Source organism: Lithobates pipiens, unplaced genomic scaffold (assembly GCF_037356315.1).
Source record: "Lithobates pipiens isolate NorthernLeopardFrog02 unplaced genomic scaffold, aLitPip1_a1.2 Scaffold_11, whole genome shotgun sequence".
Lineage (NCBI taxonomy): Eukaryota > Metazoa > Chordata > Amphibia > Anura > Ranidae > Lithobates > Lithobates pipiens.
The window spans coordinates 19,134,362-19,150,849 of NW_027507696.1; the positions used below are offsets into that span (position 1 = coordinate 19,134,362).

General features: G+C 46.0%; 1 protein-coding gene and 1 non-coding gene across 2 annotated transcripts in view; both read left to right on the top strand.

Moving 5' to 3' along the window:
* Positions 1 to 7,767: 7,767 nt before the first annotated feature.
* Positions 7,768 to 7,874, top strand: LOC143961164 (U6 spliceosomal RNA). Its single transcript, XR_013270428.1, has one exon. It is a non-coding gene; the product is annotated as a U6 spliceosomal RNA (small nuclear RNA).
* A 6,380-nt stretch (positions 7,875 to 14,254) lies between these two features.
* HOMEZ (homeobox and leucine zipper encoding) overlaps positions 14,255 to 16,488 on the top strand; it is a 28,438-nt gene continuing 26,204 nt past the window's right edge. Inside the window, exon 1 of the mRNA XM_077469386.1 lies at positions 14,255 to 14,447. The gene's annotated coding sequence lies outside the window, so the exon portion shown is untranslated. The remainder of the gene's footprint in view (positions 14,448 to 16,488) is intronic.

A 16,488-nucleotide genomic window follows, 5' to 3' on the forward strand; every position in this document is an offset into this window, starting at 1 on the left:
ATTCATTGATATTTTTGTTTATATAGCAATTTATTGATTTTTTTACTAATTAGCACTGCTTCACTATATATATATACACATACTTAGGGGTGTTGGCAACACTACAGAAGCTTAACAGCTTTTTATATTCCATTAAGCACTTTTTATCATGCACCTTATATCCAGCACTTTACTCACCATCAATTTTTTTTTGGTAACGCATTAGTACTTTCTTTTTAACAACAAACATATTATACTTACCTCCACTGTGCAGTTCGTTTTGCACAGAGTGGCCCAGAACCTCATCTTCTGTGGTCCCCCGGCATCGCTCGCGGTTCCTCCTGGCATCTGGAAACCCCCTAGGACAGTGGTCATCAACCTTGTCCTTAGGGCCCACTAACAGGCCAGGTTTGCAAGATAACTGAAATACATCACAGGTGATATAATTTGCTGTTCAGTGATTGCAGTATTCTAGTCTGCATCTCCCCAAAGTAATACATAAAACCTGGCCTGTTAGTGGGCCCCAAGGACAGGGTTGATGATCACTGCCCTAGGAGAAGCGCTCTCCCAGGGGTTACCTTGTGGGTGGGCTCCCGAGTCCAGCACTTGCGCCCATAGACAGAATGCTGGACTCGGCCCCGGCTCGCGCATCATTGGATTTGATTGACAGCAGCTGGAGCCAATGGCTGTGCTGCTATCAATCTATGCAATCAAGAGCCGAGAACCCTGGGCAGAGAGGAAGAGCGTGTCTCTGGCAGGGGAATGAACAGGCTCAAGTGAGTAGAACAGGGGAGGCTGGGGGGGCTGCTGAGTGACAGAAGTTTTTTCACCTTAATGCATAGGATGCATTAAGGGGAAAAAACATGAGGGTTTACAACCCCTTTAAGTGCCGGTTCACACAGGAGCGACCTCTCAGGCGACTTGGCCGCCTCAAAAGTCGTGCTCCATGCATTGCAATGGAACCATTCTAATAGGAGAGACTCAAGTCGCTCCAACTTAGAAAAAGGTTCCTGTACTACTTGGGGGCGACTTTGGAGCAGCTTGTATTGATTTCTATACAGAAGTCGTTTTGCAAGCCGCTCTGAACGGGGCGGTTCAGAGTCGGACAAGAGTCAGGGTGACGCCCCCCCCCCCATGTGAACCGGCACTAAGGGACAACTTCTCTGCATCAAAGCAGTGTTCAGCCAAGGCAATACTTATGCCGCGTACACACGACCGGACGATGGACTTGGTCCAGCGGACAATACGACGGGCTTTCCAGCTGAGGTCCGCTGGACTTTCAAACAAAAGGATTTGGCCACAAACAATCACTCCAAAGGTCAGACGGATTTGAACGTGATGACGTAGAATAAGGAAGTTCATAGCCAGTGGCCAATAGCTGACCTAGCGTCGGTTTTAGTCCGTCGGACTAGCACGAAGACGACCGGATTTTTTGACCGGACCCGAGTCCATCGGAAAGATTTGAAGCAAGTATTGTTTCTAGGTCCACTGGACTTTTGGGAAGAAAGAGTCCGCTGGAGCCCACACACGATCGAATTGTCAGACTGATTCCAGTCCGCCGGTCCAAGTCCGTTGAAAAGTGTGGTCGTGTGTACACGACATTAGTTTCTTTTTGCAGGGAAAACTTTTTGGACTTCTGATGTTTTGCATTGTTACAATGCCTTACCTAATGCTTCCTGTTTTTAATTAGCCCAGGTTGATACCTGAGCAATCTGGTGTACTTTTCTAAAAGTGCTTGAATGCTGGGCATGGGAAATATTAATGTATCTTCTATAGTATCCATTCACACTTGAACATTGTGCTTGATGCTCAAAGCTTGAAAAAGGACATGAGCTTCTTTGGAGTGGAATCGTATGTTTTTGCTCCTTAAAGACTTCACAGGGAGGGCACGGAAAACACTTGAAAATGCACATAATGTGCCTTCTTTCTCATGAATTCTTGCCTCTCCTTCCCCTAGTGACTAGCTTTCCATTTGCTAAAAAAAACACTCGGGCTGAAAAATTAGGATTTTTAGAAAAGCTTACCTGTAAAATAATTTTATTGGAGTACATCACGGGACACAGAGCACTATAGTAATAACTATATGGGTTATAGTCCACCTTTAGGTGAATGGACACTGATATAACCAAAAAGGAAACAGGAAGTGCTCCTCCCTATATAACCCCTCCCATACCGGGAGTATCTCAGTTTTTGTAGCAAAGCAATATATACACATATCCCAATAAGAGGGAAGGGACCTCTGTGTCCCGTGATGTACTCCAAGAAAGGGATTTTACAGGTAAGATTTTATAAAAATCCTATTTTCTTTATCGTACATCATGGGACACAGAGCACCATAGTAATAAATATATGGGATGCCCCAAAGCAATGCCACCTGAGGGGAAGGAGACACAAAGCAAATAGCCGCCGCCAGGCTTGAGGACCTAAGGCGGCAGAAGAACCTGCGCCCAAAGTCGGTGTCCTCCTGCCATCTTACATCCATTTGATAGAATCTTGTGAATGTATGTACTGACGACCAAGTAGCGACCTTACCAACCTTAGCCACAGAGACTCGGTGACTGCCCATGAAGCACTGCCTGCCCGGGTAGAGTGTGCTTTAATCTTAAAGGGAGGAACCCTTCTTTTCAGGCCATAAGCCTGACTAATCACCTGATGAATCCACTTAGCAACAGTAGATTTTGATGCTGCCTGACCCTTTCTATGGCCTTCCGGCAACACAAAAAAAACATCAGTTTTCCGTATCTGAGCAGTCGCTTTCAGATAGGCTTTAATTGCTCTTACTATATCAAGAGAATGTAATCATTTTTCTTCTGCAGAACGAGGATCTGAGAAAAAGGAAGGTAAGGAAACAGATGAAGTCAGATGAAAACCAGACACTACCTTTAGCAAAAAGGTTGGGTGCGGATGCAGCACAACCTTATCCTTGTGAATGATTAAGTATGGCTCTTTACAGGAGAAAGCAGCCAATTCTGATACTCCTCTTGCAGAGGTTATCACAACTAGGAATACCAATTTCCTTGTCAAAAGGATCAAAGGAATATTCTGTATAGGTTCAAAGGGTTGTCTTTGCAACACAGATAAAACCAGATTCAAATCCCATGGGCACAAGGGTATTCTAATTGGTGGAGTTATCCGAGTTACCCCTTGTATGAATACCTAGACTAAAGAGTGTGAAGCAAGCAGCCTTTGGAAAAACAATGCCAAGGCTGAAATCTGACCTTTGATTGTACTCAAGGCCAGCTTCATTTCTACTCCTAATTGTAGAAAGGCCACTTCCTATGACATAAGGACATGAGGATGCCAACCCTTGGTTTCACACCAAGTGACGTAGGCCTTCTAGACCCTGTAATAAATGATCCTGGAGGCCGGCTTTCTGGCATTAATCAAGGTGGTTACTACCGAACCCTAAAGCCCCAGATTTTTTAGAATATGGGCTTCAATAGCCACACCGTTAAATTTAGCATTTGTAAGGCAGGGTGGAATACTGGTCCCTGCGACAGCAGGTCTGGACAAATTGGGAGAGTCAAAGACTCCCCTACTGCCATTCTCAAGATCCCTGCATACCAGGGTCTTCTGACCCATGCCGGGCCACTAGGATTACAGGCTTCCCTTCTTCCCTGATCCTATGAAGCAGCCTTGGTAGCAGCTGAACTGGAGGGAATGCATAAATCAGTGAAAACTGATTCCACAGGATCACTAACGCATCTACTTCAAGTACAAATGGATCCCCTGTTCTTGCCACAAAAGTTGTCCAACTTCTTGTTGAACCTGGACATCAATAGATCAACGTCCAGCGTACCTTCCCTTGAATAGTGGTTTCTTCTAGAACTGCTCCCTAGCCCCATAGGCTGGCATCCGTTGTTACTACTTTCCAGGAAACTGGAATGAAGGATTTCCCCTTCTGTAAATTCCTGGTTATCAACCACCAGTTGAGACTCTGGCGTACCTTTGGAGCCAGGTTCACTGGATAATCCAAGGCTTGATTCTGTTTGTTCCAGACAACAGTCTTGAATGAAACTGGGCATAGGGAACCACTTCGAAGGAACCTACCATCTTCCCTAGTAGTCTCATGCAAAGGCGAATGGAAGGACCCTTCCTTGCCTTAACCGCCTGGACCAGCTCTCTTAGAGCGTTGACCTTTGCCTGAGGCCAGAGCACCCTTCCTGGGTTGTGTCTATGACCAGGCCCAAATACTGCAGCTTTCTTTCCGGCTGCAAGGATGATTTCTCTAAACTGAGAATCCAACCTCAGATAACCGACTGTCCTGGACATCCCTTGATTTAACCCTGCTATTGACTGATCTACCAGTAGCAGGTCGTTTAGGTATGCTATTAATGCTATACCCTGGCCTCTTAGTCTTGCTAGTACTGGTGCAAACACTTTTGTAAACAGTCGGGGAGTGATAGCTAACCCGAAAAGGCAAAGCCACAAACTGAAAGTGGCGCTGCTCTACCGCAAACTGCAGAAACTTCTGGTGAGTGGGAAATATTGGCACATGTAGATACGCATCCTTGATATCTATGGATGCTAGAACCTCTCCTCCCCATAGGGTGGAAACAACTGACCGTATCGACTCCATTTGTAAGGAGCGGATGTTTAGGAAGTGATTCAGATTCCTGAGATCTAGAATGGGTCTGATATCTCAATTTGGTTTTGGTACCATATAGTATTGTATTGAGGTTTTGTGCTGCCCTAGGCATGACTAAACTCATGCACCCTCTAATTTAAACACGACCCACCCCTTCCTGTCAAGGCCACACCCCTTGCTGTTTAACCCCCCCCCCCCCCGAAATGTTTGAGTGGGGATACTAGTTCTGAGGGCCTGGGGGGGGGCAATGGATTCCCTTAATTTGCATAGATTTCCTCTCACTTCCTGTTTAGCTATGGGGCAGGAAGTGAAGAGAAATCTCTGCATTGGAACAGGGATGGTAAAAAATAAACTGACAGGGGCTATAGCCCTCCCTTATTCTATGCAAAATGAAAAAAAAAAAGTGTTGCCTTTAGTTCTACTTTAAGCACAAATTTCTGATAATTTTATGGAGAGGACCAATGCTGCGTACACACAACTGGACTTTCCGGTAGAAAAGGTCAGACAAAATCATTCCGTCGGATATTGCGATCGCGTGTGGGCTTTTCTGACTTTTTTCTTCAAAAATTCTGACGGACCTAGAAATAGAACATGTTTCAAATCTGTCCGACGGAATCAATTTCTATCGGGAAAACCATTCATCTATATGCTGGTGCGACGGACCAAATACGACGCAAGGGCAGCTATTGGCTACTGGCTATCGAACTTCCTTTTCTAGTCCCGTCGTACGTCATGTTCAAAATGAATGGACTTTGGTCCGTTCGTGTGTGGGCAAGTCCGTTCGGTCGGAAATCCATGAGAACTCCGTCGGAACTCCGTCGGGAAGACCTTCAGACCTTTTCTGCCAGAAAGTCTGGTCGTGTGTACGTGGCATAAGAGGATATAACCATGCCAATGGTGCAGCAGAAAACATATAGTACAGTGAGGAAGGTTTGTGGTCCAGGATGATAAGACAGTCAAAATTAGTTGCACAGTTGCAGAATGCCGGCCGCCCGCATACCGGAAGCAGGGCAGCCACTTTATAGGGTTGATACCATAAAGGGATTGGAATATAACCCCATGTCCTTCTCTTCTGAGAGAACCTCTATTATCACTCCCTTACACAGTAATAGTTCCAGTGCCAGAAATAAGGACTTTTTCTTTACTGGGTCCTTGGGAACGTTTGATTTTTGAAAAAGTGATGGTGGAAACTCTTGGAACTCTAGTTAGTAGCCTAGGGCTACTACAGAGAGGACCCACTTATCTTGGATTTACTCTTGCCAAGTCTGTGAAAACCACAGCAGTCTTCCCCCCACTCGATCAAGCGGGGGCGCCCCTTCACAAGGAAGCCTTGGGATTCTGTTTTGTGGACTTCTGACCCCAGGGCTTTTTGTAGCCCTGTGTCTGGTTATGAGGCTTACCATTTGCCCCTGATGGAGGCCATCAATACTGCCTGGAAAGAAGGCAGTCTATTCCATTTCTTAAGCGGCAGAAGGGTACTCTTACCTCCAGAAATCTTGTGGATATACTTATCCAAATCTTCCCCAAACAATCTTTCTCCATGAAAGTGAAAACCAGCCAAGAGCTTCTTGCATGGTAACTCGGCTGGCCAATTTTTAAGCCACAGAGTCCTGTGCATATGTATCAACATAATCGTAAGGCGAGATGCCTGATGGATGGAATCCTTGATAGGGCCCTAGGTAGCTCAGCTAAACTTTGGGCCTCATTAGCTTGAGCAGGAACATTTTTAATAACCTGATTGAGTTCATCCTGAAGGGATTGTCAGATGCTGCTACTGCAGGCTGTACCACCGCACCGGCTACAGCAAATGAGGCTTTTAGCAGAGATTCCAACTTTTTATTAGCTGGATCTCTAAATATTTTATTGTTATTATTCTAAATATTATTTGTACATTGTCCACTGGACAAGTTAAACTACTGTTCACAGAGGAGATAGCAGCATCCACTGCTGGCAAATCCCATCTCTTTGAGAATTTTTTTCCAAGAAATGAAAATTTCTTAGGGGGAGAAAATTGCTTATCTGGGTGATCCCAATCAGCATAAATCAGTTGCTCCAGTAATGGGTACATAGCATGAGAACCCTGTGGGGATTTTAGCGAACCCAAAGAGGAGAAGGAAACCTCATCCACCTCTGCAGGAGGCAACTGATTTTGACCATGCGATTTCCCTGCAGTTTCAGCACCTGCAAGCATACTGCGGGTTGAGATGTGTAGGAGAGTAATTAAGATTGAGTGGCAGCCCTGCACGTCTTTTCAGAGCAGCGCCATTTGGCTGCAGGTGGTTGCAGGTACGAGAACAGGTGCAACCACCCGCTCACATGCTCAACAAACCACAACCCACCTCAACACAGGGTTGTGCTATGAACAGGGTACAGGGTACAACAAAAATTGTTTTCTACATGCCCCAGTGTTGAGTCTGTGTTGATCTATCGTTCTGAGGAAGTCTGTGGATTGGCAGACGAAACGCAAGTGTCAAAGGAGTGACGTCATCACACCCGGATGTAGTGGTGGCTGGTGAAGTTTTAGAGTGGGGGCACTAGACCCCGCCCTTCCTTTTTGACCCCTCCCACTTCTCATAAGCCCCATCCCTTATAGAATCCACCCACTCCGTCCCCTGTATTGCACTTGCTTCCACCCATAGTGTCAGGAGTATACATCACAGGACAGAGTATACAGCTCAGGATCACAGGACAGAGTATACAGCCCCAGAATCACAGGACAGAGTGTACAGCTCAGCATCACAGGTCAGAGTATATAGCTCAGCCTCACAGATAGGGTATATAGGTTAGCATTACAGATAGGGTATATAGGTCAGCATTACAGATAGGGTATATAGCACTGACAGCAATGTCCCCTCACTGGCGCGGGGCTCAAGGTAATGACAGCACCCCCAGCCCCCTCCATGGGAGGTCCAGCACTTACTGGGCTGTGGTGTCCTTTCCTCCTGTGTGTCCTCCAGTGCGGGCAGCAGGCAGAAGAGGCGATGGAGGTGTCCTCTCCTCCTGTGTCTCCTCCAGTGCGGGCAGCAGGCAGCAACGGTGGCAGAGGTGTCTGCTCCCCATGCTTCCTACGCTCTGTTTCTCCTCTTCCGCCAAAGCACTATAGGATCCCCTGGCGCTTTGGCTAATCGGGAAATAGGTCTCACTGACCTGCCTCCTGATTGGCGGGGAGGAACTTTAGTCTGAACATAGCAAAAATTAATGTGCTCACTTCGGCAGGATATATACTAAAATTGGAACCATACAGAGAAGATTAGCATGGCCCCTGCGCAAGGATGACGCATAAATTCGTGAAGCGTTCCATATTTTCAAAATGGAGGATCTTATAATCTCGGCACAACACCAACATGAAAGATAAACATATTCCACAAGGTCCAGGTTTTGGTGTATCTTCTCGGATGAGGATCAAGCACTCGTTATCCATAATACCATGGACTGAACCATTCTCAGCATTTTATTGTGAGATGACTGAAATCGGACGGTACCGATTATATGTCCCGCATGTTGGTTCCTCTCTGCACTTGAGAAGATATGATATGATACCAGTGGCGGCTGGTTTTAAAAAATTTTGGGAGGCACAAACAAACTGAAAAATACTGAGCCACTCTGCCCATTATATGCAGCCACTCTGCCCATCATATGCAGCCACTGTGCCTATCATATGCAACCAACTATGCCCATCATATGCAACCAACTATGCCCATCATATGCAGCCAACTGTGCCCATTATATGCAGCCAACTGTGCCCATCATATGCAGTCAACTGTGCCCCTCATATGCAGCCAACTGTGCCCCTCATATGCAGCCAACTGTGCCCCACATATGCAGCCAACTGTGCCCATCAAATGCACCCTCTGTGCCCATATTATGCAGCCTCTGTGCTACATTAATTGCAGCCTCTGTGACCATAATATGCAGCCACTGTGCCCTGCAAATGTAGCCAACTGTGCTCCATCAATTGCAGCCTTTGTGCCCCCCACCTGCCCAGCACTTACCCTATTGTGGTGGTGGGTCAGGTGGCGTGCTGTGAGACATGTAGTGCGGCGATGGATGTTGTGTCCTCCGTGCCCGTCTTCTTCCTGTTCTGCACGGCGGCCAATGGGATCGCCTCTACCTTCAGCCAATCAGTTACCCAGTATTAAATCCAGGCCTTCTGATTGGCTAAGAGGCGGTTCTGTGTTAGCAAAGCAAATATTCATTTGCTTTGCTAACACACCTGGATGCACTGTGAGCGCAATGGTTTGCGCTCGCAGTGCACCTTTTTTTAAGCTTATAAGAGCCTATGGCTCTAATCAGAAGTTTCAAAAACACCCCCCCACTGCTGTTATTCAGGTGCCCAGCACTCAAAAAGGGGCTGGACACCTAAATGAGGGTGGCTACAGTGTCCGTGGGTAGAGTCATGCAATGCATGACTCTATCCATAGTACACAGAGGGGGCGGCTGGAGAGAGGGGGTGGCACCCAAGTGCCCCCAATGGATGCACCGCCACTGTATGATACTCCACATATAATCGCCTAGAATGCCTTGTGCAGAATTCATTCTAGATTTATTATATATATATATATATATATATATATATATTGTTATTTGTAGTTCTTACATGATGCTATGTAAATCCTGTACATTTATTATTCTGATGTTATGGAACATGTCTCTTGAATAAATAAGAGTTGAAAAAAAAAGAAAATAGCAAAAATGAATTTGCTATGGGCACACAACTGGGTGGGAGCCTGGGAGCCCACCCTTTTTTGAAGCCTATTAGAGCCTCTGGCTCTAATCAGGTGCTTGAAAAAAAAAAGAAAACACCCCGCCCACCCCCTTTCAGGGGTTCTGAAAGGGGCTGAGCGCATCTGATAGGGGGGTGGCGGCAGGGACAGGGAGGCATCTTGCTGATACACGCTAACAGTTAATTATATAGCTGGCCAGCTTCTGCTGTTATCTGCGATTTGTGAGGATATATCGGCTAACAGGAACAGAGGGGAGAGTAACTGAGCTATTCAATTCTGGCATAAGCAGAGCTTTCAACCATTGAGCCTATTGCTCAAAAGGGACTGGCAATCAGAATTGTCTGGAGAAGGTAGAGCAGTAAGTCAAATTTTATCATTCAACTTTGATACCAACACTTACAGTATTACAGCCTTCTCTATAATTGACTTGCTCCCTTCTTGAAAATTCCTTATGAGAGACATTGGAAACATGAATTATATGTAAGGAAGTCTGAGTCACACAGAGTCACACCCCATAGAGGTAACATCAATTTTTATCATTGTGCTATAATCGCCTAATGCATATCTATGTCATTCCCTCTCATTACCATCTAGCATTTATTGTCATTCACCAGTTTCAGCTCTGTTCATCGCCCTAGGCTACAGGAGACCACTCCTACATCATATTCCACCTCTTTTCATCTATCTACAATGATTTTTTGGATGAACATTCTGAGTTTGAGCAGCACTTTAATGTGATTCCTGATAGACACTTAGTATTGAAATTGCTACCCATAGCCTTTTTCATATTAATTACCATCATCAGTGGAGATACATGTTCAACATCTATCCTTTCATTTGGAATCACTTATCTTGAATCCAATGTATGACAGCAATCAATCAAGGTTATACTGCGTCATTTAGCAGTCCATTCAGGAATTAGCTGTTATAAATGCATTGGATAGCAGAATCAATTTTACAACTACTGTATATCATCAGATGATTTCTTTCTCTTTGGGAATTTTTACTACCCTGAGTAATGGTCGAGTTTGCTTTTATTATTGTATGTGTGTATATTTTGTGTTTTTTCCAATTTTGGAAGGTTTCGATATGTCAACATGGATGTTATTCCATACATTTTAAAAATATTTTTTCAATAAAACTTTTCTATTACACTGTTTGGTCACCTTTTTGCCTACTTTCACAGTCTGTACTCTACAGCTGTCCTCTTACTTTTTAGTGGTTCCATAAATCTATCCCCTATTTTGGTCAGGAAGGGGTTAAATCCTTCAGGGGCTAAAGTGTTTAAAGAGGAAGTAAACCCTGATGGGTTTTACTTCCTCTTTTGCTCCCTTTAAAGCCTGCAAATTAAAAGCATAATGGGCTAGTATGCATTACTACCCATTATGTGACACTTACCTGCAAACAAATCCATTGCTGTCCCCTGTGCAGGCTGTGTCCCCTCTTCCTTCTGGGGCCCGTGGACTCTGGCTCTGTGATTGGCTGGAGCCGTGTGACGTCACTCCCATGCATGCGTGTGGGAGCCCTCAGTAACAGCACATGCTGGGGGAAGAAACGGCACGGAGGTCCGTTTCTCCACAGTGCATGCGCTGATTACATCATTAGCGCATCCCTATATTCAGCAAAGAGACATCCCTCATATCCAGCAAAGAGACAGCCAATTTAGCGAACAGACATCCCCATATCCAGCAAAGAGACATCCCAATCCAGAAAAGATATCCCAATCCAGAAAAGATATCCCAATCCAGCAAAGAGACGTCCCCATATCCAGCAAAAAGACAGTCAATTCAGCAAAGAGACTTCCCCATATCCAGCAAAGAGACATCCCCATATCCAGCAATAAGACATCCCAATCCAAAAAAGATACATCCCAGTCCAGCAAAGAGACATCCCCCGTATCCAACAAAGAGATATCCCAATCCAGCAAAGCAACATCCCCAAATCCAGCAAGAGAATCCCCCATATCCAAAGAGATTCCCCATACCCTTCAAAAAGACATCCCCCGTAGCCATCAAAGAGACACCCCCCATATTCAGCAAAGATAACCCCTCATATCCAGCAAAGAGACATCCCCATATCCAGCAAAGAGACATCCCCATCCAGCAATGAGACAGCCCAGAGACATCCCCACATCCAGCAAAGAGACATCTTCATCCAGCAAAAAGACAGCCCAGTCCAGCAAAGAGACAGCCCATCCAGCAAAGAAACATCCCCATATCCTGAAAAGAGACAACCCAGTCCAGCAAAGAGACAGTCACAGCAAGCACAGCACAGCCCCAATCAGCAGCATTGTCAATTGATTTACCAGAAAACGAAAAACTTGTCTCTATAGCAGTCAGATCACAGTGAACATTACACTACAGCAAGGACAGTTAACAGTCAGGAGGCTGTGGAGGAGGACAGGCTGGCTACCCACGCGATCGATCATCTGCACCTCTTACGCAGCGGGTTAGAAGGTGCCAAAACGAGATTCTGGTTGGTCTGCAGGGTGAAGCGAAACAAAGTGCAGATCACTCCACCTTTCACTCTCCCAGGCTGCAGTCGTATAATCACTCTACGGCTGCCCTGAGAGTATATAGTGACCTAGAGCACTTGTCTTCCAATTTGCCTCCCACAATGTGTCTGACGGAGGTGCCGGAATGTTGTTCCGCCCAAAAAAAAAAGAAGCAGCGATTACCAAATTAATCAGCCTCAGAACCTGTGTAATTCATAGGTGTTGGGGTTTAAAGGGATGAGGTGGCAATTCTCTCTGCTCAAGTTTTGATAAATCCCCCCCTTTGAAGTTTGCAGCTTGGATAAGAGGTACAGGCTTTACGTACCCTCACTTTTCATACATTTGTGAGTACGAACACATTGGCGTCTATGGGAAATCTTTGTTGCCTTGACATAGCACTGCTCCTAGTTAATCCGGTTTTAGGGTCGGCCAGCTTGCCTAGGTAATGTTATGTCTGTAAATGACTATTGCAATGCAGTAAATGCATTGAGAAGAAGAAAAAAATCTGCCCTTGTTGTTTTAACTTTGGATAGTAAAACCTTTTTTTTTTCTGCCAGTAAATGCCTTATACAGCCCACTTCCTATTTCTTGTCTGGTAAAAAGCCTAGACTTATGACATTATGTACAGTCCTCTCTCTCACTCTTGTGAGAGTTTGCCAGGAAGGGGGGGGGGGGGGGTGACTCATAAGTGGGCCAATGAGAGCTGCAGAGCTGAAGGTGTGCCTCTGTGTAAATCCAGGACGTGAACAGGCAGCAGCTTCAGCTGCCCACAGTTAAAATAGATGCAGCAACACTTAGTGGAGGGAGATTTCTGCAGCATATTTGGCAAGTTCAGAATGGCACAGATGTTTTTATTACAAATTATGTGAGCAGACTGCAGTTCCTCTTTAAATACATTTTCGTTTTACATACATGCCCTGGTCCTATTGTGTACTTAAAGCGGAGTTCCACCCAAAAATGCAACTTCCGCTTATCTGGTTCCTGCCCCCCTCTGGTGTCACATTTGGCACCTTTCAGGGGGAGGGGGTGCAGATACCTGTCTAATACATATACAGGTATTTGCTCCTACTTTCGGTGATAGATCGCTGCGGAATCTTCAGTGATCTACTCCCTGTCTGGCCCCAACTATACACCCCTCCCTTGCTATCTTCTGGGAGACACACAGGTCTCAGAAGACAGCAGGGACCAGTGACGACACACAGCGTCACTCGTTCATGCGCAGTAGGGAATAGAGTTGCCACCTCATCCCTTTAAACCCGAACACATATTAATTACACAGGTTCTGTGGCTGATTAAGGTGGTAATTAATCTCACTTGGTGCCTTATCTGCATTAAATTAGCCTCAGAACCTGTGTAGTTTTTATATGAGTTTGGGTTTAAAGGGATGAGGTGGCAACCCTAGTAGGGAACCAGGCTGTGAAGCTGCAAGGCTTCACTTCCTGATTCCCTTACTGAAGATGGCGGCTTCTCCACCCGGAGCCGAGGGACGGGTCGGTTTCGGGTGAGGACATTGCGGGTGCCCTGGACAGGTAAATGTCCTTATTTTAAAAGTCAGCAGTTGCAGAATTTGTAACTGCTGACTTTAAATTTTTTTTTGCAGAACTCCACTTTAAAAGTGGGGTATGCCTGTATGCAAAACTCTGCCTCTATGAAATAAAAGCACAGGTTAACATTTCTGAACTATCTTCTGGTGTTTACTAAACCCATTAGCCCATCTAATGCTATGCCACCCCCATCAAATCACTCTCTGCAGCTATTACCTTTTGTACCAGCAGGGCCCTCCTGTACCTTTTGTATTGTACTGTAATTGTGTTGTTCCCCCTATACATTGTAAAGCGCTGCGTAAACTGTTGGCGCTATATAAATTGTGTATAATAATAATATTTCAAATGCCGCGTACACACAATCATTTTTTCCCTTCGGAATAAACTCTGAAGGTTTTTCCGACAGAGTTCCGCTGAAACTGACTTGCCTACACACGATCACACCAAAGTCTGATCGTCTAGAACGCAGTGACGTACGACGGGACTAGAAAAGGGAAGTTCAATAGCCAGTAGCCAATGGCTGCCCTTGCGGGGTTTTTGGTCCGTTGGAACAGTATACAGACGAACAGTTTTCCAAATAGGAATTGATTCCATCGGAAAAATTTAAAACATGTTCTATTTTCAGGAAAAAAAAGTCCGCTCACGATCGGAATATCCAATGAAAACATTCCGTCTGACTTTTTCCATCGGAAAGTCTGACCGTGTGCACACAGCAAAAGAGCTGGGAATTTCCCCTGAGGCTGGAGCAGCAGCACAGCTTCCCACCGACCCAGCCCTCTTCCACACACTTCCAATGACTCCTGCCAATAGCAGGCTGAGGGAACTTCCATTGTGGCTGTGCAGTACAGGGGAAAGCCCCGCCCCTTCCAGGGAGGACACGCCGCCAACAAGCGCGTGCCGCCCACTCCTCCCTCAGCCCACCGCCGCCTCTCTTCCAATCACAGACATCGCTCAGATCCCTCCCTTCCTGTGTTTACACCAATCTGTGACCGCCCAACGACGCCTGCTAGCTTCCCGGCCCGATCCTCCTCGCGTCTCGAAGCCACAACAAGAAGGCGTTCCGGGCTGTAGCCTGTCGGCGAGCTGCGGGGGGAAGCTGTGGAGAGAGAAGCGGACAGGTGAGTGAGTGCCGTTGTCGGAATTGTAGGTGGGCAGGAAGGCAGTGCCGGTGGGTAGGAAGGGAGTCCCGGCGGGCAGCACACACACAATACGAAGCTTCAGGGCACCTGTGTGAAGTGAGTGGAAGAAGTTGATAGCAGCCTGCTGGAGCGGCGCTGGCTCCTCCTCTTCATACACATTTCTCCTTACATTTGCTGCCTCTGTTTATTTACAATCTCCGCTTTCTTCTGCCGGTGCACGTGCAGTCCTTCTCCCCCGGCTTCCTCCATCCCCGCCTCTGGACTCCCCCTGCTTATTCAGCTGCTTGTACTTCCCTGCACCGAGGCCTGGCTTCTCCTTTTCCTTGGATTTTGTCCTTCCCTTTTTTCTTTTTTTTGTTTAGTGCTGAGTTGTATGTATTTTTTTTTTTTTTTTTTTACTGTTGCTGAACTTGTTTGCATAGCAGATCACTGCTTTTCTGTTTCCAGGGATCATCAGGGAGGCTAAAAAGGATCTTTTGATCATGAAAACAGAAAATCCCTGGAGGCAGTTAGACGTGTAATGCCAGCCATTTGCTATATGAAAAAATCGCTTTTGTAAAATGAAAAATCGCTCAGTGAAGCTCACAATACTATCGTCATGTAGTGACCACATTTTAAAAGTGATATTAAAATTGTGAGATATATTCAGGCTATGCTTGCCTGCAGTAGTTTTGCACAGAGCAGCTCAGATTCCTCTTCCGGTCCCCCACCTGCGCTTCTGGCTCCTCCCCCTTGAGGGGTGCCCCCACGAAAAAAGGCTTGCCCCGGGGGGGGGGCACTGTTGCATGCTCACTCCCAAGCCGCTGCTCTATGCGTCCATAAGTCACACAGAACCGCTGCTCAGCCCCGCTCTCTCCTCCATTGGCTGTTATTGACAGCACTGGCTCCCACTGTTGTGTCAGCCAATGAGGAGGGAAGGTCCTGGGACAGCCGAGGCTATTGTGAACATCGCTGGTTGGGGTGGCTGCTGCACACAGGTTTTTTATATTCATGCATAGAAGATGGGGGGGGGGGGGGGGTTCTCAGACTTTAGAACCACTTTAAATTGTTCAATGGACATAAGTTAATCAGTTTATTGTTCCGTTTGTTCACCTGGATAGGAAGTGACACAATATATTTGATCTTTCCACCTCCCTTCCACGTATTCCTGCTTTGTGTGGAGGAAAGAGCATCCGTTATGGAAATATCTTTCTTTGCCACTTCGTTACTATTTGTACTCCTTAGATTGTGTGTGTGTGTGTGTGTGTGTGTGTGTGTGTTTTTATTTTTTGTGTAGATGAATGATTCATTTTGGATTGTACGTTTTGTTTTAACAAAGTACTTCACTTTCAGGTTACCGGTCCCTTGCACATGTGCATTGAGGCCCCATTCACACTTGAGCCTTCTGAGATCGCGTCAGAATCACTGAAATTCTGCCCATGATCTCAAAGCTCGCTACAATCGCAGGTTCAGGTGGCATTATTTTCAAATACCAGACCATTATTTGAGCATACAGCGGGCAGTCCAGGAAGGATGGGGCGCGCAAACCCCTGAACCATGCTAGGCCACATGGGGGAGGGGCTTTGGGGCAGTTGGTAATAGGGGACAAGGGCCTCTTCCCCACAACCCTTGGATGGTGGTTGTGGGGGCCTGCAGGCAGGGGGGCTTAATGGAATCTTGTACCTCCTACTTATTCACCGAAAGAGAAACGCACACAGAATTTTTGACAAGTTCTTTATTAAAAATTAAGAAACCATGTCCCTTGATGTAGATCCAATCATGACGCCCAATGTCAAACCCAAAAAAAGCTATGCCGGTAATGTAGGCTGCAACTATATTGCCTTCTCCGCCAAGCGAAAGCTCCCTGGTGATGTCACGAGGGTTGGATCATTTGGCTGATCGGAAGAAAAAAAAATGGACTCGTCTATGGCCAGCTTAAGAATTACTTAGAGTAATGGGGCAAGTTAAGAGCATAATGTGCTAGAATGTATCGCAAACTAGCACATTATGCCATGCTTACCTTTTTAAAACGAAGTCCTAC